The sequence below is a fragment of the Vigna unguiculata genome, chromosome 5 (assembly GCF_037176805.1).
Source record: "Vigna unguiculata cultivar grain cowpea cultivar isolate G323 ecotype 2 chromosome 5, ASM3717680v1, whole genome shotgun sequence".
Classification (NCBI taxonomy): Eukaryota; Viridiplantae; Streptophyta; class Magnoliopsida; order Fabales; family Fabaceae; genus Vigna; species Vigna unguiculata.
The window spans coordinates 19,222,450-19,246,979 of record NC_140796.1 but is presented as its reverse complement, the minus strand read 5'-3'; the positions used below and the strand labels follow the sequence as shown (position 1 = coordinate 19,246,979).

General features: G+C 29.5%; 1 long non-coding RNA gene and 2 pseudogenes across 1 annotated transcript; 1 reads left to right on the top strand and 2 right to left on the bottom strand.

Moving 5' to 3' along the window:
- Positions 1–330: 330 nt before the first annotated feature.
- Positions 331–896, bottom strand: LOC146886188 (uncharacterized; annotated as a pseudogene).
- A 3,659-nt stretch (positions 897–4,555) lies between these two features.
- LOC146886187 (uncharacterized) lies at positions 4,556–5,943 on the bottom strand. The gene is made up of 3 exons (XR_014994949.1): positions 5,796–5,943; positions 5,617–5,687; positions 4,556–5,465 (listed from the first exon to the last, which is right to left on the bottom strand). It is a non-coding gene; the product is annotated as an uncharacterized LOC146886187 (long non-coding RNA).
- A 10,668-nt stretch (positions 5,944–16,611) lies between these two features.
- LOC114184441 (uncharacterized) lies at positions 16,612–21,800 on the top strand (annotated as a pseudogene).
- Positions 21,801–24,530: the final 2,730 nt, after the last annotated feature.

Here is a 24,530-nt window from a genome sequence, read left to right as displayed (position 1 = left end):
GAGGAATTTTCATCAACTCTACTACGTTTATGTCCAATAACAGAATTAACAAACATATCATTCAGATTCAGCATGTAAAGTCCATCATATAAAACTCCTGAGCCAACAATAATTGAATTGAAATAAACAACAAGTTTACCATTGCCAAATTCAAAAGTGTAGCTACATTTGTCCAAAACTGAAACTGAAATCAAATTTCTTCTCATAGAAGGTACATAAACAACGTCTTTTAATAACAAAACATGTCCAGAAGGTAAATTTAAAGAAACTACTCATATGTCTTCAACTAGTGCTCTAGCTCCATCTCCCATGATAATCTTGGCCTCGACATCACTTGGTTTTCTCAGACTTGTGAACCCCTGTAAAGAATTCACAACATGAATAGTAGCACCCGAGTCTAACCACCAAGAATTGGGAGCAACATCAATAACATTAGATTCAAAACAAGCTAGAGCATATAGGAGTATACCTTCCTTATCAGCATTCTTCTTCTTAAGAATATAACAATCAGCTAGCTTGTGTCCAAATTTCTTACAATAGGCATAATTTCCCTTGAAGTACTTCTTCTTAGGCTCTAAAACCATTGGTGCTTTCCCTGTGTTCCCTTTTTCAGGACGAGATTTACCTTTGAAGCCCTTTTTCACAGGTTTAGTGCTTGAAGTAGTAGCTGTAAACTACACACTATGAGACTTGGTCTTTTTAATCGATGCTTCCTCTTGAGAAATAATAGCTATCATTTCATCAATTGTCCATTCCTCCTTTTGAGTGTTGTAAGAAGTCTTCAACACATCAAACTGAGAAGGAAGAGATTCCATAACCTGCCAAATCAAGTAACTATCACCAAGATCTACCTTTAGAGATTTGAGTTTGTTATAATAGTGCACAAGCTTCATCATATGCTCACGAACACCACTGACAACATCATATTTGGTCTTCTCAAGAAGTGACAGATATTGACCCTTTTAAGCTTTATCAAAAGTTTTAAACTTCTCACCAACTGATCTCATAAAATCCTTAGCATTGTCATTATCCGGAATGCTCTATCGAATAGACTTCTCCATGGTATATCTCATCACCATCAAGCACACCCTGTTCGAGTGTTCCCATTTTTCACGAGAAGCTCTTTGGACAATAGTGGACTCAGGCGTAAGAGCTAAAGGTTTTGCTTCTTTCAAGGAAAAATCCATGTTGGTAATTGCTAGATACAAATCTAAAGATTCTTTCCAGTCCTCAAAATTTGTCCCATTTAAAGTTTTGACCGAAGTCAATGGCATAGGTAAAGAAGCTGGTATCAAAATAACAAAGAAACATTTAATACACACTTATTGTGTAAATAAACAAAATAAATGTTTCTGAATACATAGCAAATATGCCTATGATATCAAATTATTTCTCATTCACTATGATCCCGCCTAAGGGTCCCGAATCATAATAAATAAGAAATAAAACAAAACATAAAATATAATAAAATACAATGCACATCTCATGTCAAAAGAAATCTAATACTGATAGGGTACAAGACAAATAATTAACATAATAAAATTCAAAAAATACATTGTATCAAGAAAAGTAAAATGCATTAATAATAAAATACTGATAGGGTATAATTAATATTAATGTAATATCAAATTAATTAATAAAATATTTAAATTATATCATTTCCATAAAATTTCATACAAGTGTACCCACGATAGGTGAGTTAACAATTATATAAAATTATATCATGCTTAACAAAAATATAATAAATTATATAATGCATGAAATCATAATAATAATAATAATAATAATAATAATAATAATAATAATAATAATAATAATCGTTATTATTATTAATTTAATTATTATTTATTTATTTTATTATTATTAAATGTAATTATTTTATTAATTTATTATTATTATTATTATTATTATTTTTAAAGGTGCCGCTGCAATTTTTAGCTACACTCATTATAGTGAGGCTGGTTAATTGATAGATAATTAATGTTTTGAAAGATTCAAAAAAGAAACTGACACACAGTGCACATGGCCATTAAGGTGCGAAATATGTGCCACCAAAAGTGATCATCATCATTCTTGCGCACGACCGCGAACAAAAAATGACCACCGTTGTGCACAAACAAAAACGACCTCCGATGCAGCATTGTGATCCTTGCAGACGGGACCAACACCTCATCTTCCTCCTTGCAACATTACTAGACATAAACAAGATCGCAACTCCCCAAAACGCACCCAAACCGGGAGCCACTACAACGTCGCTTGAGAATGCGTCACCAAGACTTTGACCGCGAATCATGTCCACCATTGTAGGAAGAAGAAGGGTTCGAAAAAAATTTATTGGTCCGAAACTCAATTTGCACATGGCTACCGATTAGGATTTTCAAGAACAATTAGGTTTGCACTGTGCAAACATATAAGAGGTTCTTTTGTGCAAACATAAAACCCACAAAATTGGGTCTACCGAGAGAGAGAAGATTATCATTATTGGGGTTTCCTTAATTAGGGTTTTAAACAGTAATTAATCCCCTCTATTAAATTTTCAATATTATGATACACTTTCCAAAAGAATAATGAATAATTATATTTTGTATCTTAATAGGCTTTGATACCAATTGATAGAAATAAAATATGTATAAGATACAATAATACAATATATTCAAGTATGAGTTAAAAATTGTGTACTTGGAACTAATGAAGGATCTATGAAAGCACGTAGTATGAGATGTTATTGTTCTCTTTCTGATGGATATTCTCAAACGTAAGAATATTTTACGTTGTTCCTTAAAAACTGACTAATGGGTATCAGTTTTATAACCCCTCAGCAGAGATCAGGGACCTCTCAAAATGTATCTGATTATTTAAACCCATCACAGACCATTTATTAAACAATCCAACCCCATCACGGATCGTTCATTAGAATACCCAAAATTATATATATATATATATATATATATATATATATATATATATATATATATATATATTACCCATACAATAATTAATATTAACAAATAAATTAATTTATTATTAATGTTAATCCAAAATAATAACAACAGAATAATAATTTTATGTAATAAAATTATATAAAATATAACAGTTAGATGAATAATAATATTTACTATTATCATTTTATAGTATGTATTATCATCAAAACTATTTAGAGCTTTTATCTGATGAAGTGTGTTGTATCATCTAGTTTTAACAATCGCCTCCATTTTTATTGTGGAAAAGAAAATATAAGTATGAACAATTTAAACATTTCAGAGAATGTAATCGGAGCTGATAAATGTGTATAGTATTATTTTTTGGAATATTAAAGCTTAATAATTTATCAGGTCAATAACTTAGTGGCTCTACGATCAGAAAACATCTTAATATCTTAGCATAACATACATAGTAAAACTATAAGAAAAAAATGTACTAAAACTTAAAATAAAACATTGTTATAAAGTCATTAAATTGTAAAAGATTTAATTACTCACTTCGTCCTAAATTTAGTTAGAAAATTTTAAGTTTGTTTTTAATTAGATTTTTTTAATTAAATCATAAATTTTAAAAAAATTATTCAAATTGATCTTTAAAATATCAATATTTTATTTCTATTTATCTTATTTAATTACATAATATTTTAATATAAATTATTGAAATGAATGGCTATTTTTTTTAGTGTCTAATCTTATTATATTAGCCATGCGTCAATTTATTACAACGAAATAAGCATTTATTTAGCGCATAAATTATGTTTCTCACTGAGTAGGAGAAACTACACATGACTTTTTAGTGTAACTGGTGGATGCAGTTGCAGATAATGCCGACGAATGCCGACGAAAGTCTATGCAAGGCTTATCTTCTCTTTGGGTTAACATGTACAGAGAATATCTTATTATACGGTCCAACGTAAGATATTATATGATTTAAGTGAGCAGTTCTTTATCTATTTTATGTGGAAGATAAGGCTTTCACGGAAACTGCAAAAGTTCCAGAACCTTTCTCTTCAATCGAGATTTGAAAATAACGTCTGCAACTTTGTACACCGTATCAGATAGTACTGTCATAAGTTTCTCTCGAAATTGAATCACGTGAATGAGCTAACAAAACGATAATTGAAATTGATTTGATAGAACAACTCTGGCTATTTAATTGAGGGCCAACTATTCATAGACCATAAGATAACAGCGACGCAGCTTAAATGTCAAGTTCATTATTTCATCCTTACCCTTTATCTTTAAACTGAAAACTCGTCTTCATTTTATCTGTACGCTTAACGAACAGTCAATTTTGATTATGTTTCGTCTGTATGGTTAAATATGTTTTTCTTTTTTAATTTTAAATGAAAATTAAATTAGTTTTCTTTTTTAATTTTATAAATATGTAAATTTAATTTTTTTAACCAAATTTTATTAAATTTATTTAATGTTTTAAATACATTTTATTATAATATTTTAGTTTGTTTACCTAATTTGTAACATCCCATCCTTAATTGAATGAGATGCCACACAAAATAATATAAGAGATGAAGTCACAGAGTATAAATACTACTCCTTACAGATGTCCACAAGAGAACAGGGGATAAACTAAGGCACACCACGATGCTAGTAAACATGTATAATAATGGATCGACAATATTTCAAAATAAAGCCTAATGACAAGACAATACATGGGCCATAACTCTAAAAGAAATTCAGATGAGCAGAAAACAGTCCAGATGGCTATGCAGCAGACCTCCATCACCCTGATGACCACAGGGAGTTCTCGCATCTGCTCACATCAATAAATTGATGATCATCGCAAAAGGAGAAAACCACACACAGGAACACAAACAAGCAGAAAGGGTAAGCTAGAGTAGAAAATGATTTATCATACAATTACATACACTTTCATAATCCAAGATGCATATTTCAACCAATCATGTTATGACTTTTCAAACAATACACTAAGACTCAAGACACGGCTAATCCAGATACTTATAATTAGTCGAATTCAGCGGATGCTTGCACTTGTGGTGACCTTTACTGCTCTACTAAGCTGCTCATACCAAATCCATGACCACATATATAACCAAGCATTCATTTATATTCCATACAAAGATCATGCCAAACTCGTCATTCACCACCCATAAACCATCTTTAGTCATGCATATTCACCCACCTCATGCTTTAACATAGTAATTCAATCAAGCATGTGACAAACATCCAAGAACAGAGAAGTAACAAAATAAGAACGCATCCTCGTCCAGCTCCTCGCTCAGGCGAGCTCCCTTCGCCTAAGCGAGAGCTCTAAGAGGGGAACAATGGTGTTGTCGCGCTCTCTCTCTTAGGCGAGACCTCCTTGCCTGAGCGAGATGGGCTCTCGCTCAAAACATGAGTTCATCGCCTGAGCGACAACTCGCGTAGTACCTGGGTGGGTTTTCTGATACTTTTGCTTAGGCGAGATCCACTCCCTTGGGCGAGATTATCAGATCTCCACGACTGTTCATGCAAGCCAGCACAAAAGTTATCTAGAGCAAGTCACAATACATGTTCATATTAACTTAAAAGCCATGAAATCACCCAAGAGCACAAAACAGAACCAAAACGCAAGCTTAAGTACATTTAAAAGCAGAACCCTAGCTTCCCTTACCTAGAAATAAGCTAGCAAGGACTTCGACACCCAACAGCTGAACACGGCAGCTCAAGGAATATATTTGTAAACTGGAAAAGATAGTGGAACAGATTTAAAAAATGAGCTTACTACGAAACCCTTCTGGAAATACGAAAATATGCCTAGAGAGGAGAAGTATGAGCTGGAGAATAACTTACGTGGAGCAAGAAAATAAGGTTGAGTTACTTGACCAAGATTGATGCTAAACCCTAACAGAGTCTCTGTGGAGAAAAGGAGAGTATGAGATTACTGCTTTTGCAAGAATGATAGAAGTGAGAGGGGTTTGGCTGCCTTAGGGGTCTTGCACACCCTATGAGTCAGCCCTTAAGTCCATTAAATTTTGGGACAACCCTTAAATATTAGAGCTGAAATAAGAGGACTTTACATAATTTAATACATATTTTCTTGAATATTAATTGAGAAATGTATTTTAAACATCAACTAAATTTAAAATCATTTAATTTAAAAAAATAAATTCATGCATTTTTAGAAATAAATGACTGAATTAGTTTAAAATCTTTAATAAAAACTAATTCTAATTTTTACTCAAAATTAAAAATAAAAATATATTAACTCTATGTTTATTAAGGAGTATATATGTATTTGTCTTTTTAATATTTTAAATATCAATAAAAAATCAAATAAAAATTACAATAAAAGATTGACTTTACCATCCGGGGAGTAATACCTCCACAGAGGCGATCTTCTGAAATTCATTTAGTTGAATTCAAAGGCAATTTCGTGCCCTTCAACCTCCGAGGATCCAATAAAAACAATCTCTTTCAAGGGTCCAGAAGGAGCAACCGAAGATTTAGCAGAAGATTTGGCAAATCCTGAAACAAAGGGTGACAATAGAAGTAATAAAAAAAAAAAAAAATCAAAGACAGATAGGTTGAGGAACATAAGAAACAATAGTATTAGAACAGAAGAAGACAGGTAAAAGAATAAATTGTACTTATTATATTATATTATCTATGCTATTCCTTTTTCAATTATCTTTAATAAATAAATGTTTAAATTAAAATAATTATTTTATTAATTTAACTCTTTAAGTCATCGTCATTTAAAATTTAATCATTTTTTTCAATCTAATCATTTTTAAACTTAACAATTTTTTAAAACTAAATTACTATTTATAATAAAATTTACCTAAAAATAAAAAAAAAAATATTTATATTTAATTTTATAATTATTTTTTTTATTGTCATTAAAAAATAATACACATGGGCATGACGTATGTATTTCATTAATAAGAAGTAAAAAAATTGGAGTATAATAAAATGAAAAATATATATTTTAAAGTATCTAATGATGTGAGTTAAAACAGAATAATATAATAAATTATGTTTTTTATAGTTTTTTTTTTCTGATATATATATATATATATATATATATATATATATATATTAAAAGTGAAAAAATCCTGTAAGGTTTTAGTTATTAAGAAATTAGTATTTATATTAATTTCTAATTCAGATTAATTTAAAATCAATAATAAAGTAATTAAAACTTTAATAATTAATGTTGAATTAATTTAGACTCTAATTCATAAATTAATTATAATTTATTATTTATAATAGAGACTATTTTAAAAATTAATAATTCTTTTATTTATTAAATCGTATCTAATTTAACCAATACACTAATCAACTATTTTAGTTTCTAAAATTGACAACTATTTATTGATTTTTTGTAGTGATAAATATAACATGATTTGATAGTTAAGATATAAATCGGTCATGTGTAGGATGCCAACCGGGAAGGATGAGACGAGGACGAGTTTTGCTATTTTATATTCATCTCCAAAGAAAAAATTAATCTCTACACTCATATCTAAATTTAAAGGGTATCAAATTTTTTCTAATAATCATTCCTATCAGGTAACAATTATGTGTGCTCGTACTTGCTTTCTTACTATTTTAATATCAAATAATTAATTTTTATAAAATAACAAAAAATTACGGCAAAGAAAATATAATATTATCAAATATTTAACATCGAAAAGAAGTATTCTCACTTCTTCAATATCAAATCTTTAAAAAGAAATTACAATTGTATGTATTTGAAATTAGAGTACCAAATAAAAGTTTATGATTGTAAAATCCACTTATTTTCTGCCCTAAAAGTTTAAGGGCCTAGCCCCATCTGTTGGGCCTAAGGGCCAGCTCATAGGATGTCCCAAGATCCTTTTCTAGCCCTAACCCTTCTCATTCTGCCACACTTTGCAAAAACAACTCCTTTTCTCATTGCCACTTCTTCTCCAACAGAGCTCTACTAGGGTTTGGCTCCCGTTCTTCATCGAGCTAGTGAACTTTATTTCTATTTCACGTAAGTTAGCCCTCAAGTCATACTCTCTCTTCTCTAATTTGACTTTCTTGATTTCAGGTAGGGCATCGTAGTAACCCGTCCTTGTTTCGATGTTAGTGTTTCCAGCTCACAAAATTGTTCTTGGAGCTGTGATACCATTATGCTTGCCTAAGCCCCCTCACAGTGGCTTTTGATAAGGCATGGGAAGATAGGGTTTTACTGTTTTTAGTTATTTTGTCTGTTTGGTTGGTTTTATGCTTTGGGTACTTGATATATGTTGTTGGTTGCGTGAAAATATGTTGCATGTACTACTATGATGATTGGAAGCTGGTTTTGCACGAGTGAGAGGAGTGAGTTCTGTTGAAATCGCGCAAGTGAGTTGGGTTGTCGCCTAAAACGAAAGCTCTCGCTTAAGCGAGGAGTTCTCGCCTAAGCGAGAACAACAGCAGCTCACCCCTTCTCTGTTTTTTAGGGCTCACCTAAGCGAAGGCCACTCGCTTGAGCAAGAGTATTCTCACTTGAGCAAGATGGGCTAGCTTGAGCGAGACCTCAACATGCCCTGTATTTGTAGTCTCGCCCAAGCGAGTATTGGTGGCTTGAGCGAGGGGTTCCTCTCGCCTGAGCGAGAGCCCTTTTGCCTAAGCGAGAACTGGACAAGGACGTGCTCTAGTGTTGTTTCTTCTCTGTTTTTGGATGATGGTCACATGTTTGATTGAATTACTCTATTAAAGCATGAATTGGGTGAATATGCATGTATTAAGTGGTTTATGGGCTAGAATTGATGAGTTTGGTATGATTTTGTGTATGGAACATGATTGGATGGTTGGTTGAATATTGGCATGAGATTTGGTATGCATGATAATTTTATGTTTGGTTGGTGAGACATGATTATGGTATGGATCAAGACGTAATTCCATGAATCTCTTAGTAATATCTCATGGTGGTGTCTTATGTTAACGTAATTCCACAAATCTCTTAGTGACATCTCATGGTGGTGCCTCATGTAAAGGACGTAGTTCCACGAATCTCTTGGTGAGATCTCACGATGGTGACACATTTAAAGGACGTAATTTCATGAATCTCTTGATGAGATCTCATGGTGGTGTCCAGTGGGTTGAAATTGTATGCTTGGTTGTATGCTAAAAACCTTTTTACTCTAGCTTATCCTTTTATTTGCTTGTGTTTGTCTTGTGTGTGGTTTTTCCTTTTTGCAATGATCACCAATCCATTTGGTGTGAGCAGATATGGGAGACCTTGGTAATCGTAGTGACGACGAACATGTTGCAGCTTAGTTTGGAGTGGGGCTCACTGTTGGACCCACGTTGGAAGAGTTTTCATCATTTTGTAATCTCTTGCTTATGAGCAAGCTTTTGGGCACTTGTTGAATCTTTCTATTTTGTTAATGGTACCGTGGTGTGTGTCTTAGCTTTTTTTATTGGATATTTGGATGGCTGTGAAATCTTTATACACTAAGTCTAGCGCCTTTGGATATTATAATATGTACAATATTTTATTTTAATAGAATTATCTATTAAATGGGACGTTACAATGATTACCAATTGTATTTATTAATATTGTTAACAAATTATAAATTGAGATCATATATTTAAATAAAAAAATATTTTAAATATCTTTGTACTTCCATTATTTAAATTATATTGATATGTTGATCAAAGAACAAGAGACATAAGAAGACTTTTCGAGCAAAAGAGGTAAAAATTGCTTTTTTTTTTCACCATTTCACTAAACAAAACATTATCAACTTCATAAGAACTTTCCTTTTCATACGAGAGTGCAAGTTCAACTTTTTTAAGGATATACACACTACCTAACAAGAATACAAGCTAATTCAACTATTGAAACTTTGAAAACATGAAAAAACAATAGTGTTTCATAAAGTGAATTAAATGTATTTTGCGTAAATTGTAACAAATTCAATGTCACTTTTGACACAAGAACTCTTTAAGTAATTGTTTACGTCATACAAATTTATAAGTGGCTCATTTCATAAGCAACCTAATGTAAATGAAGCATAGTTATCATGCTAATTGCAACCACAACAACATTCCCCCTATTCCACCAATATGATCCAATCTAGACACGTCTTCAAAAAATTCAAACTTGAGACAAAAATATTGATAAGAATATTTTATCTCTTATCTTTATAGTCGCAAAATTCATAGTCGAACTGTTCGGTTGTCCATAAAAAAGAATATTATGAGTGATAAGGCAACCCGATCTCCAATAAAAGCAAGAGCTCCTTGAATGACTTTTATACTTTTTACAATGCTGTGTCTGCCTTATTGCAAGAACAATTCTACTTTGTACTAGGCATGCAATTGCAACATCTCTCTCAACACGCTATACTACATTCTCACATTGACGACAATGTTTCATTCTATTGTAGGGAAGTTTTTACTTTTTTTTATTATTGTTTTTAGTTAGTTGTTAATGCTTTTAGATGTTAGTTGTTTACCTGTTGTGTTTTATTTTAGTTATGGTTTTTAGTGGTTGTTTAGATTTTTTAGTTTACTATTGTATTACTGCTTGCTACTTTTAGCTTAGATTTTTTAATTTTTTAGAATATTTGTCATTGGATTCTTATTTGGAAATTTTAAGTATGATAAATTTATTTCTGTTGGGATGATAAAAATAACATGTCTTGAAAAGTTTCACATCACATAAGATTAGAGATGTAAAAAAAATCCGTACCCGCAGGTATCTATGGATAAAATCTGCAACAAGTAGAAAATGAATATTGTAAATGGATACCCACAGGTAACGGGTACGGGTATTTTTAATACCCATATGTTAACGGGGCAAGTACGGGTATCATAGTATTTATACTCGTAGATACTCGTACCTGCTATACTCTAATTTAAATTAAAAAAGAATAAAAAAACATGATTAAAATATTAACATATTGATTTTAAATGAGTTATTTTTTTATCAATTAATTTTAAAAAAAAATCATTTATTTGTAAACTGTCATTCAACACTATTTAAATGGGTTATTTGGACTTTGTTTAAAATTTATGAATGTTATGTATTGTATTTTATTTGAATTTTTGATTAAAATATGTTGTTCAATATTTATTTTTAATTTTTTGTAAATACCCGCAGGTACCCGTGGATATTAAAAAATTATGCGGGTACCCGTATAACGAATACCTGACAAATATGGGTACGAGGCATATATTTATCTAGCAGGTAGGGTACGGGGCAGCTACTACCCGTACCCTACCCGTCCCGTTGACATGCCTACTATAAGACCTGTGGAAATTAATTAATTAATTAATAAATGCGGATGGTAAGAACCTTGATGACATTAAATGTTAATTAGAATGATGTGGAAAAGTACTAGCTCAAATGGTTGAGAGTACTTGATTGTGTGAGAGGACTTGGGTTTGAGTCCTATGTATGTCATTTGGGTGTTATTTTAATTCATTATTGTTTTGATAATATACTTGAATCTGTTAGTATAATCATATGATTATGATAATTATTATAAAACATGAGTTTGTTGAATGGTTGTAGATGGATTTGACATTGAAATGGTCATGGTTCAAACCTTGATAAACTTGAATTATACCCACCATAAAGCTTATTTTCGTTTTAGCACTTAAACCCCTAATTAAGACACATATAAAAGAGGAGGACGAAATTAGAGTGTGAGATGTGAGTTTTGGGATTTCCCCCAATTTTAATCAAGAATTCCAGGTTAGGGGAAGTAGTCTTTTTGTGTATAAATCAAATATGTTGTGAGTTTCCTTTTGTGCTATCTATTATATATTAAGAAAAGAAGATACCACCAAAATTACTATATTACCTATTCTCTTTTATTGACAAGTGTCCTAAAAATCAGTTTTTTTGTCATTTTAAAACTCTGGTACAAAAGGATCTGGGTTCAAATATTACTAAAGCCAATTTATTTTTATTTTTTCATTTATTTATACAAAAGGATCCAGGTTCAAATCCTACTAAAGCCAATTTATTTATTTTTCATTTATTTATAATTTCAACTCTAATATTAATTATTAATAGTATTATCATTACAAATAATATTTATAATAATATTAACTAAAATATATAATAGATTATTATTAAAATAATATTTATAATAATATTTATTAAAATATATAATAGATTATAATATTTATAATAGATTATTAATATATAATTGATAATAAATATTATTATTGTTATTATCAACTCTAACTATAATTATAATAATAATAATTATTATTATTATTAACTATAATTATTATTATTGATTATAATAATTATTTCTATTATTATTTTATTAATAATTTTCAATAAATATTATTTGTAATAATAATAAATATTATTTGTAATAATAATAAATATTATTATTGTTATTATCAATTCTAAATATAATTATAATAATAATTATTATTACCTATAATTATTATTATTAACTATAATTATTATTATTATTTATTATAATATTATTTCTATTATTATTTTATTAATAATTTTCAATAAATATTATTTGTAATGATAATAAATATTATTATTGTTATTATCAACTCTAATTATAATTATAATAATAATTATTATTATTATTAACTATAATTATTATTGTTGATTATAATAATTATTTGTATTATTATTTTAATAATAATTTCCATTCGTCTTTATCGATACCTATACATAATTAGGCTTATTTGTAATTCCTATACATAATAGATTGCTTAATAATAGAATTGCTTAACTACCCAATACTCACACTCTCACGTAACTTATGGACTACAAAGTTCAATTGCCAAATCCACAAAAAATAACTTTTTCTTAAAGCTTTCCAATTAATCTACCTTCTCTAACACTGTCAACTCAGATAGCAGAGAACAAAAATTTAGGCAAGCATTCTTCTTTTCTTTTGGTTTATTTATATTTTTCTGGATTGCTTAACTACCCAATACCCACACCCCCACGTAACTTATGGACTACAAAGTTCAACCGCCAAATCCAAAAAAAGTGACTTTTTTTTAAAGCTTCCAATTAATCTACCTTCTCTAACACTTTCAACTCAGATAGCAGAGAACAAAAATTTAGGCAAGCATTCTTCTTCTTTTCTTTTGGGTAAGCATCGAAGCTGTTTCTTTGTTCTTTTATTATATACAATAATTTGCTTTTTTTGATGAGTAAGTTCAATGTACGTCGATTACTGCATCATATTTATTTTTTTATTAGCTATCACCTTAATTTGTTTGCACACTGAAATAGGACCAGAGTAATGCAACAATTCTGTATGGGAAGAATCCATTAGTATATCCTAAATAATATAGAAAAATTAATAGTTTGAAAAAAAAAATACAATGTCATATAAATAATTGCTAAAGTTTTACGGTTAGCTTTGAAGTTGTACCACAAGTTTACTCCTCCTCCATTGGAATAGGACCAGAGTCATGCAACACTTTTGTATGAGAAGAATCCATTAGTATAACCTAAATAATATAGAAAAATTAATAGTTTGAAAAGAAAAATACAATGTCACAAACTTACACAATTGTCTAAAGGGAACAAGACTACACCTCACCAAATGATACAATCACTTAATAATCTGTTGTCAAAGGAATTCAATCTGCACATTCAGATTTATTAATTATTAATGCACTATGTAATCATAAGCATGTTTATGCAAGCCAGTGGTACATGAAGAAGAAAAATGAATCAACACTCACGTTATACTTAAGGCAAAACCATGTAATCATAACATGTCATTATAAGACAACAAAATATTAGTATTACATACAAATGTACAAGCCTGCATGCAGTAGATGGCATTCTTTTTTTCTATCCAGAGCAAGGGTTTCAAATTTGGATTTTATTTTTTGCTTATTAATTTTCATTTCATGTATGTTATATTTTCTTACATTTTTTAGAAGTTGTGTTTGACTTTCTAATAATATAGTGTTTGATTTGTTTATAGTACATGGCCAAGAAATTTGATCTAATAAATGATATTGATGGCAAGCGAGAAACGTTAAAGCTTGGTGTTAGAATAACTGATTTATGGATTGTTCAAAATCGTGATTCTACTAAGCATATTCAGATGATTCTGGTGGACCATAAGGTATATCATTATGATGCATTTATATAATATGTATTATGTATTATTCATAATCACTACTACGATGCATGTAGAGTAATGTCATACCTGCTGTTGTTAAGAAGGAAGATGTAGGGCTGTGAGAGGATAAATTGATCGAGGGTCAAACTTATGTTATGCACAATTTCAAAATCCTAAAGAACCAATGACAATATAGAGTGTGTGAACACCCCTATAAATTAATGTTCATTGGTGCAACAACTATTAAGCCGCAAGAAATTGCAAATATGCCTATCAGAGTGTACAATTTCAAAAGTATAAAGGAAATTGTAGATGGAACCTACTCTACTACTGATATCTTAACTGGTAAGCCTATATTATATTTCTCTACTTATTACCCATTACTCTAAACATGATTATGCTATGCTAACTAATGAGTTTGGTGTCATGATTCTAAGATATAATTGGGGCTGTGGACAATGTTAAAAATAGACTCGACTCAAACTGTGTGTTCTTTAATGTCATGGATCTAAGGTAATTAATATTAGGTTTTTCAGAAATTGGAGCTGCAACAATAATTATTTAATGTGGTTTACTTCATGAATTTGTAGTGGTAGTGTAATTGGATGCACCCTATGGGATAACTATGCAACCAAATTTTTAAGCCATTGGAATGAAAAACAAAATTCTGATACAACAATAGTCATTTTGACTCAAGCAAAGATCAAAGCACCATTAGGTAATTCAATGTTTCATTCACTTATATATGAACAATGTTTCAATTACTTAAATAATTATTGAATTATAACATATGTTTAGGAACATGGCCTATTTCAATATCTAACTCATGGCATAGGTCTAACTTGTTTACGGATGATGGTATACCAGAGATAAGGGAATTCAAGGAGAAATATATAGAGTATGTGTGAATTTGTATTCTTATATTTATATTTATTGTACATGGGTCAAATTAACATAATGAAGGGGTGATAATTATATATATATATATATATATATATATATATATATATATATATATATATATATATATATATATATATATATATATATATATATATACCAAGATGAGCAAGACAGTCAAAAAGGAGAAAAATTAAATTATGAGAAGGGTTATCTTTGTTATGGTTATGTTTTGTACTTTTTAAATTATGAGTAAGATTATCTTTGTTATGGTTGTGTTTTACTTTTTGAATGACCAACATATTATTTTAAATACAAGTATTTTGTGGATAAAATATTAGTCGTTTATTCTTGAATGGTAAAAATACAACAAGATTGATTGCAAGTATTAGTCATGAATAAAGTTTAAAGTTAAAAAAAAATAATTACCTTTTAGCAAGATATTTTATTTGACACATAATGTATTCTTTTAGCAAGATATTTTATTTGACACGGAAGGAGATTTAATAATTAGCAAAGTAAATTTCCTTTCCAGCTAATAGGGGTGCAAAAAGATAATATTCATTCCAGTGTTGCACACAACAGTTGTTACTTAATCAATCATAATCTTAAGTATTAAATTGCACACATAATCTTAAGTATATCTGGAGCATAAGCTTCCTTATTCCTAGAACAAAACCAACATCATTGTTTCCAATCCCAGTAGCAAATTCACCAAATGCTCCCGCAATACATGTTTAAGAATCAGTACATAAGAGAATCAATACACATCTCACGACAAAAACATGATATAAACTAGGCTAAATCAATACACATCTCACTCATAAAGAGAATCATCGATATAAAAAATGTTATAGGTGTTTATAAATTAAATGTAATTATCAACCATGTGTAACGATCTATGCGTAATAGTCATAAAATTGTATACCAGTTCTGCATTCCTTAAACTCAATATTGGCCTCCAGAGTCACTTCTCATGAAATTAAATTGCAATTCAATATCAATATCGTTAAGAAAGTGGAGAAAGATCACTTATTAGCAACTTAATAATAACCACCAACAAACTCGCTTCTTTGAATAAAATAATAATTATAGAAACACTAAATCAAATGACAATAATGACCTTCAACTGCCCATACTTATGAACTGCCCATTCCCATACTTATCAATTGCCTATACTTTTAGCATCTTCTCACAAATTGGTCATATTATCAACTACCATATTCAGTTATACAAGAGTGACCTCTACAAAAAGTTAACAATTCCTATATTCACTTTTTTTAATTAGTATTCAGTCCACTATCAACTATCATATGGAGAGAAGAAGAGTTACCTTTTTTCCTTTGTCCATTCAAAGAGTTTCAGATTTCAAATTCATCTTCTCAAACTCATCTTCTCTACCATTGTGAATTACAAAAATCAAAGAAAATTTGGGTAAGCATTTTTTCTCTCTTTGTTCAGAACAACAATTTCAAATTTTAGCTATCAATCAACACTGAATTATAAATTTATAATGCAAATATAACAATTTCAGACATTTTGAACTCTCTATGGACGCCAGAAATAACATAAAGAAGCAATTATCTGCAAAGGCAAGGTTGAAAAGAAAGAATATTCTAGATGAAAAGAAAAATACAACTAAGAATGCGACAAAGTGTCCCAAACAACAAAAAATGAATTTGGACAGATCTCCTACAGAAAATGCATCTCAAGAAACAAAAACAGAAAACACTATAACATTTATTGGAGAAAGTCAATCAAATGCTTTTAATGGATTAGATGAAGTTCATAAATTTCAAAATTATCTTACTCCAACTGTCAGTGCTCAATCCCAAGGTAACTTACTCATATACATTAATTGTCATATGCATTATTGTTTCTATGATTACATTTATTATATATGTATAATTTTATCTCATGATGATGTTTTCACATATGAATAGATGAGACATTTGACAATAATTCTGGTGATGATGAAGAAGAAATACTTTCAAGAGAACAAATACAGAGCATAACAAATTCAAGTAAAAAATAAATCATTAGTTCATTACTTTGAAGTTAAGTTATATTCAATCTTTTAATATAATTAGCTAAAACAAATTTCAAATCCTTTGAAGGTTATTCAGATATAGGCAATCCTATTTTCCAATGCCATCATTGCAAAGCTTATATGTGGTACCAGGAAAGAATAATGAAACATAGAAATGCTGCTAATCCAAAGTTTCAACTATGTTGTGGTAATGGCAAAGTTCAACTCCCACTCTTAAAAGAACCCCCCTCTCTACTACAACATCTTCTATTTAGTAGTAACTTTGCAGATAGCAAGAATTACCAACAAAACATCCGAGCATACAACATGATGTTTGCATTCACTTCCCCTGGGGCAAAGCTTGATAACTCATTCAACAATGGAAAAGGACCTCCAAATTTGAGAATACAAGGACAATCATGTCACAGAATATGAAGCTTATTACCACTGCCAGGACAACTACCTAAGTTTGCTCAACTATACATATATGACACTGAGAATGAAATACATAACAAAATGAAATTTTTAAGATAAAATGCTCTTTTTAATTCTATACTTCTTCTAACCATTTCTCACTTTGTACATTATATGCTTAACACATAATGGTAAACAAAATAAAAGCATTAACTTTCTTCATAGTATTGTTGTTAACTATATTTTTATTTATGAATTCATATGTGTAATGGCAGGAACGAAAACAAGGTTGATGTTGAAATTGTAAGAAAGTTAAGAGATATGTTGGATGCTCATAATGTACATACAAAATCATTTCGGATGGCCAAAGATAGATATAAAGATCAACCATATCAAGATTTGAAACTAAGATTGATATCTGACAGGGCTAAAGATGGTCGTATATATAATATACCAAAGGTTTCGGAAGTAGCTGCACTGATAGTAGGTGATGTTGATACAACATCTCCTAGGGATATAATACTGGAAAATAGAAGTGGCAAGCTTCAAAGAATAAACGAATTGCATCCAAGTTACTTAGGATATCAATATCCCTTATTGTTTCCCTATGGAGAAGATGGCTATAGAGAAGATGTTGCCCATCGTGACCACGCACATAAAAAAAGAAATTGACTCACTATAAGAGAATGGTTTTGTTTTCGAATTCAAACTAGACAATCATAGGCAAGCATTGTGTTAAGATCTAAAAGGTTGTTTCAACAATTTGTGGTAGATGGATATATAATGGTAGAATCTGAGAGACTATCATTTGTCAGAAACAATCAATCTAAGTTGAGGGTTGATAAATATATTAATCTTTCCCAACCAACAACCAGTTCACATAATGAAGGAGCGGACAAAGGAAAAAAGGTTGTGCTTCCATCAACTTTTGTTGGTAGTAGAAGATTTATGGACCAACTATATTTCGATGGAATGGCAATTTGTAGCCATGTTGGTTTTCCAGATCTATTTCTAACTTTTACTTGCAATCCAAATTGGCCAGAAATAACAAGATTATTGGAGGAATTGACTTTGACACCATCAGACTGTCCATATATAATATCTAGAATTTTCAAAATTAAGTTTGATAAATTTCTGGAAGATTTGATTAAAAAACAAGTGATGGGTAGAGTTATAGCATGTAAGTTTCAATGTTATATGTTATTCAAAGTAATTATTATAATGCATAATGTTTCTAACTAGAGCGTGTAATTTTCTTTGTAGACATGTATACCATTGAGTTCCAAAAACGTGGATTACCACATGCTCATCTACTTATTTTTTTTGCATCCATCTAGCAAATATCCAAATGCAGAGGACATAGATAAAGTGATATCAGCTGAAATACCATGTTCCAAGCAAAATCCCTAGTTGTATAATTGTGTGAAAGATCATATGCTTCATGGACCTTGTGGTATGTCTAATAAATCATCACCTTGCATGAAAAACGGAAGATGTTCTCGATTTTTTCCAAAAAAAATTCAAGAAATAACCGTCATAAACCAAGATGGTTTTGTTCATTATAGAAGAAAGACAATGGTTGTAACATTGTTAAGAATGATATCACATTAGACAATCGTTTTGTAGTTCCTTATAATCACATGTTGTTACTAAAGTATCAAGCACATATTAATGTTGAATGGTGTAAACAAAGTACTTCAATCAAGTACTTATACAAATATATCAACAAAGGATATCACAGGATAACAACTGTTATTGTTCCTAATGACACTCAAGCCAACTCATTATCTCAACCATTAGATGAGATCAAACAATATTTATATTGTAGATACATCTCTCCATGTGAAGCATGTTGGCGAATATTTTCTTTTCCTATTCATGGAAGAAATCCAGCAGTGGAAAGACTTTTTTTCCATCTTGAAGGTGAGCACGATGTATATTTTAAAGATGAAGATGACATTGATGACATAATTTCTAAACCAAGCGTTTCACAATCAATGTTTACAGCTTGGATGGAGTGCAACAAAACATTCCAAGAGGCAAGAAATTTAACATACACACAATTTGCTTCCAAGTTTGTTTATGTCAAGAAGAATAGATGCTGGAAACTTAGACAAAGAGGAAATACAATAGGAAGACTTATTTGGGTACCACCAAGTACTGGGGAGCTTTTTTATTTACGGAGGATGCTAACGGTCGTAAAGGGACCTTCGTCCTATGATGACATCAAAATTGTTGATAACTAACATATCCCACATTTAGAGAAGCTTGCTTTGCATCAGGATTCTTACCCGATGATAGAGAATATATTGAAGCTATTAAAGAAGCAAAGGACTGGGGTTCAGGACATTATCTTAGAAAGTTGTTTGTAACTATATTATTGTCTAATTGTGTCAATAATCCATAACTATTTTGGCAAAAGACTTGGGAATGACTTTCAGATGACATTCAATATAATCAAAGAAAAATAGCCAAATTGCCAGGTACAAAAACTCTTATACTCTTGAGTTAAACATTTTTATATATTCCATGTACTAACCTATAACTTTTTTCTTTTATGTAGAATTGCATCTAACTGTTGACCAGCTACAAAATTTAACGTTGTTGGAGATAGAAAACCTTCTCCAAATAAACAGAAAGAGCTTGAAGGACTACCCATACATGCCTTATCCTAATGACTATGTTACAAGTCATTTAGGAAATAGATTAATTTATGCTGAACTTGATTATAACATTGAGGATCAAAAGCATCAATTTCAATCAAACTTCAACTTGATTACTGGCAATAATAATACATTGCAAATATCCTATATTACCCACTCAATTACTTTATTATAGTAATATAGACTAATATTAATTTACTTTTGACAAACTATATAAATGAGCAACGACAAATTTTTGAGAAGATAATGCATGCAGTGATAAGTAAAAAATGAGCTATGTTCTTCCTATATGGCTATGGTGGGACAGCAAAACATTCATGTGGAAGACATTAGCTTCAGCTTTGCGTAGTCAACTAAAAATTGTCTTAACAGTCGCATCAAGTGGAATTGCATCTCTATTGTTTCCAAGAGGAAGAACGACGCATTCAAAATTTAGGATTGCAATACCAACACTAGATACCTCAGTTTGTAATATCCAACAGGGAAGTGAGGTTTCTGAATTATTACAGAAGGCTGAGTTAATTATATGGGATGAGGCACCAATGGCACATAAATTTTGTTTCGAAGCACTAGACAAAACATTGAATGATATAATGAGAAAAGAAAATAAATCTAATTCTGTATTTGGTGGAAAAGTAATAGTTTTTGGAGGTGATTTCAGGCAAATTCTACCTATTATTCCTAGAGGAAACAGATCAGATATTGTTCATGCAACAATTAATGCTTCCTATCTTTGGGACCAATGTCAGATATTAACACTGACAAAGAATATGCGTTTATTGCAAAACGGGTTACAAAAATCCGATGCAAGACAAATTCAAGAATTCTCTGAATGGATAGTGAAACTTGGAGATGGTAAATTATTTGAACCTAATGATGGTATAGCTGAAATACAAATCCCGCTAGAATTGCTAATCACAAACTTTGTTGATCCTGTTGAAGCGATAGTTGCAAGTACTTATCCAGAATTAATTGAAAACTTCAGAGATCTTAATTTCTTGCAATGCAGGGCAATATTGGCTAGTAGAATTGAAACAATTGATCAAATCAATGACTATGTTTTATCATTAATACTTGGTACTTTTACATGACATACCCTAATATTTATTTTATTTAATGATATACATATTTATAAAATAGTATTCCATATCAATAATTTTTATTGACTATTTTTGCAGGAGAACAAAAGGAGTATCTTAGCTCTGATATAATAGACAATTCTGAAGGAACAAAAGTCGATGCTTTTGATCAAATTACTCCAGAGTTTTTAAATTCATTAACCACATCAGGTATTCCAAACCATAAACTTAAGTTGAAAATTGGAACACCAATAATGCTCTTGAGGAACTTGGATCAAACTCAAGGTTTATGTAATGGAAGTAGATTGATAATAAAAAGGCTAGCAAATCATGTTATTGGTGCAAAAGTTATCACAGGAAGCACAAGTGGTGATGAAATATATATTCCGTGAATGTCTATGTCTCCATCACAATCACCATGGCCTTTTAAACTTATTAGAAGACAATTTCCTATCATGGTATCATATGCTATGACAATAAACAAATCACAAGGTCAATCTTTAGCTTTAGTGGGACTATATTTACCAACACCAGTTTTTAGCCATGGACAATTGTATGTTGTTGTGTCTAGGGTTCAAAGCAAATATGGATTAAAGATTCTTATTCATGACAACAACAAAAGGGCTTTGGACTCTACAACTAATGTGGTTTTCAAAGAAGTTTTCCAAAATTTATAGCAAGTAATTACATACCAATAACTAAACTAATCTTGCATAGTGTAACACTAATATAACTTGATTGACAATTTCTGTTCTACAAGTACAGGATTTTAAATAACTTCAACATTTACCAACATCCAACAAGCACTACATGATGCTATTCTATTCAGCCTTAGGTTATTTTATTCACATCATTAGACTATTTATGGTTGTCTTTCAAATCCCTTGCTCATGAATCTTTGTTTGGTTTATATATATTTACCATTTACCATGTCTTATGCCTATACAAAGTTAAAGATCCTTTTATTCTAATATGTGTAAAAATATTAAATAAAAATTAATATAATTATTGTCAATAAAATAACAGTAATATAGTAATATAGTAATATAGTAATAATAAAAATAAAATAAAATATATTAATAAGTGAAAATTATGTTTTTTATACCTACCAACATCTTAATATTTTTTGAAAATTTGGAGAAAGTAGATTGATCGAAGCATGTTAAAAATATATGAAAAGAACTTTACCAAAAAGAAACGATGAGAAAAATCGAGTAAATCAGAAATCAAAACCTGAGAATCCAATATAATAGACTTGCTTCCATTTATGATGCGTTCCCAGTTTCTGAAATCCAGATTTTTTGGTTTGGATGATTCTTTCAGCGACGTTTATTCGAGCAAGATGGGGAGGTGTTTTGCTTTTTACCTTTTTGAAGGGAGACCAAAGAATGCGCATGATAAGTAATTTGAATCTTTCAATTATAATGAGATTTTAAAGCTGTTTATATATATATATATATATATATATATATATATATATATATATTTTAAAATTACTATTTCACTTTTTATACAATTACTTTTATGTACTTATACACTTAAATGTATGTTATATACCGTGACTTATTTTTATACACTTACAAATTATAATTCTTAATGTAATATAAACTAAATTTAACATAGTGTTATACAGATTTTAAGCAATATGAAGATTATTATGTCACAAATTAGTATTATTTTTTATTTCTTTCCAAAATCTCATTTAATAAAATATATATTATAAACAGAATTTAATATAATACAATACAAATTTTAATATAAATAATTATTTAATTACTAATACCAAATTAGTATTATTAAATTATAACAAATATTTATTATTAATATCAACTAAATTACTCTTAATAAAAACTAGCGAACACAGAGTAGCTGTTGTGTTCGCATTTTTTAATTTTTAAGAAATTTAAGTTAAGATTAATAATAAATATATAATTAATTTTTAAAATAGTTGTTAAATATAAAATTAAAAAAAATATATGTATAAAAAAATTAAAATAATAGTTTAAAACAAAAGAGTGTTTTAGAATAACAGTTAAAGATAAATTATTTATAAAATAATTAATTTTTAAAATAATTAAGAGTAAAATTGGTATTATAAAATGTGGATACAAAAGAGAGAATCTTCTATATATTATTATAGATTATAACATACAAAGCCTATATCATACAACTAAAACTCACATATTAAAGTTATCGGCAGGATTGACTGTTCTAACTCCTCTTAAAAGGACACTAATATTATATATTATATATTATCACAAAACCAAATCGATACAAAGAGTCAAAACTTAGTTGATGCTATAAAAATATAATACACAACAAAGCCTTAAGTGCTATAACCGAGTTTAAATACAATTCAGAAAAAATAGGCTTAACATAAAATATAGAAATAAAACAATAAAGAATAAATCATCCATCAAACAAACAGGGTAAACGACTCTAACTCTTTCAGTGGAATTTGACATTATTGCATACCAAATTGATACCAAGACCCTGAATTCAGTTGAAGCTCTAAGGCACAAAATATTCAAGGGTTCCAAATTACATTTTGTATATATAAACTATTTTTTCTAATCAAACAAAAAAACTTTTCATTTCCTATATTTAAACTATTTTCACATAATGAATCACATACTTTTCAATTTTTAATCTTTCTAATTCATTGAATTTGATGGGTATTCTAATTTATATTTCAATTCAAGGCTATTCAACTAATTTATTATATGCAACGTGATTTGTAATGCAGCCTAAGATATATTCATAAAATTTTACAAATTTTACCATATGTAGCAAAAAACATAAAATCCTTAAATTTCATAATCTAGGATTATATTAATTTGTAAAAAAATATAATAATGGTTCATACTAATTTGGAAAAAACTTAATTTGAGAAGATCATCGTAATAAGACAATCATAAATGTAACCTACTTAAATTATAATAGAATACTAATCTTGATTCATGAAAGATATTGTGCTAATGCGTTTTTTCAATATCTTTGTTCTCCAATCTTTGTATCTCAATTTATCATTTTACTTTTTTTTTTTCTGATTGTTATATTTTCTTGATGATTTACTGAGAAAGAACCTTATATTAGAGATAAAACCCTAATCTCTTTAATTAATCAAACGTCCATCAAATTGGTTTTTATTTTATATTTTAATAAAGATATATAAATAAATAATGTATAAATAAAATGACGAGAAATTAATATAATTTTAATATATACAAAACAGAAAATTAAAAATTGAATCGTGGATGCTTGGAGTGTTACATTCATAAATAAAAAGAGTTGTGCCCTAACTAATAACTATAACGTGGTAAACTTTAATCGAATAGAAACTTGATTTAAAAAAGGCAAGGCAAAAGTTAAGGATGGGAGATGTGGTGACGTTCACGAGGTCTCTA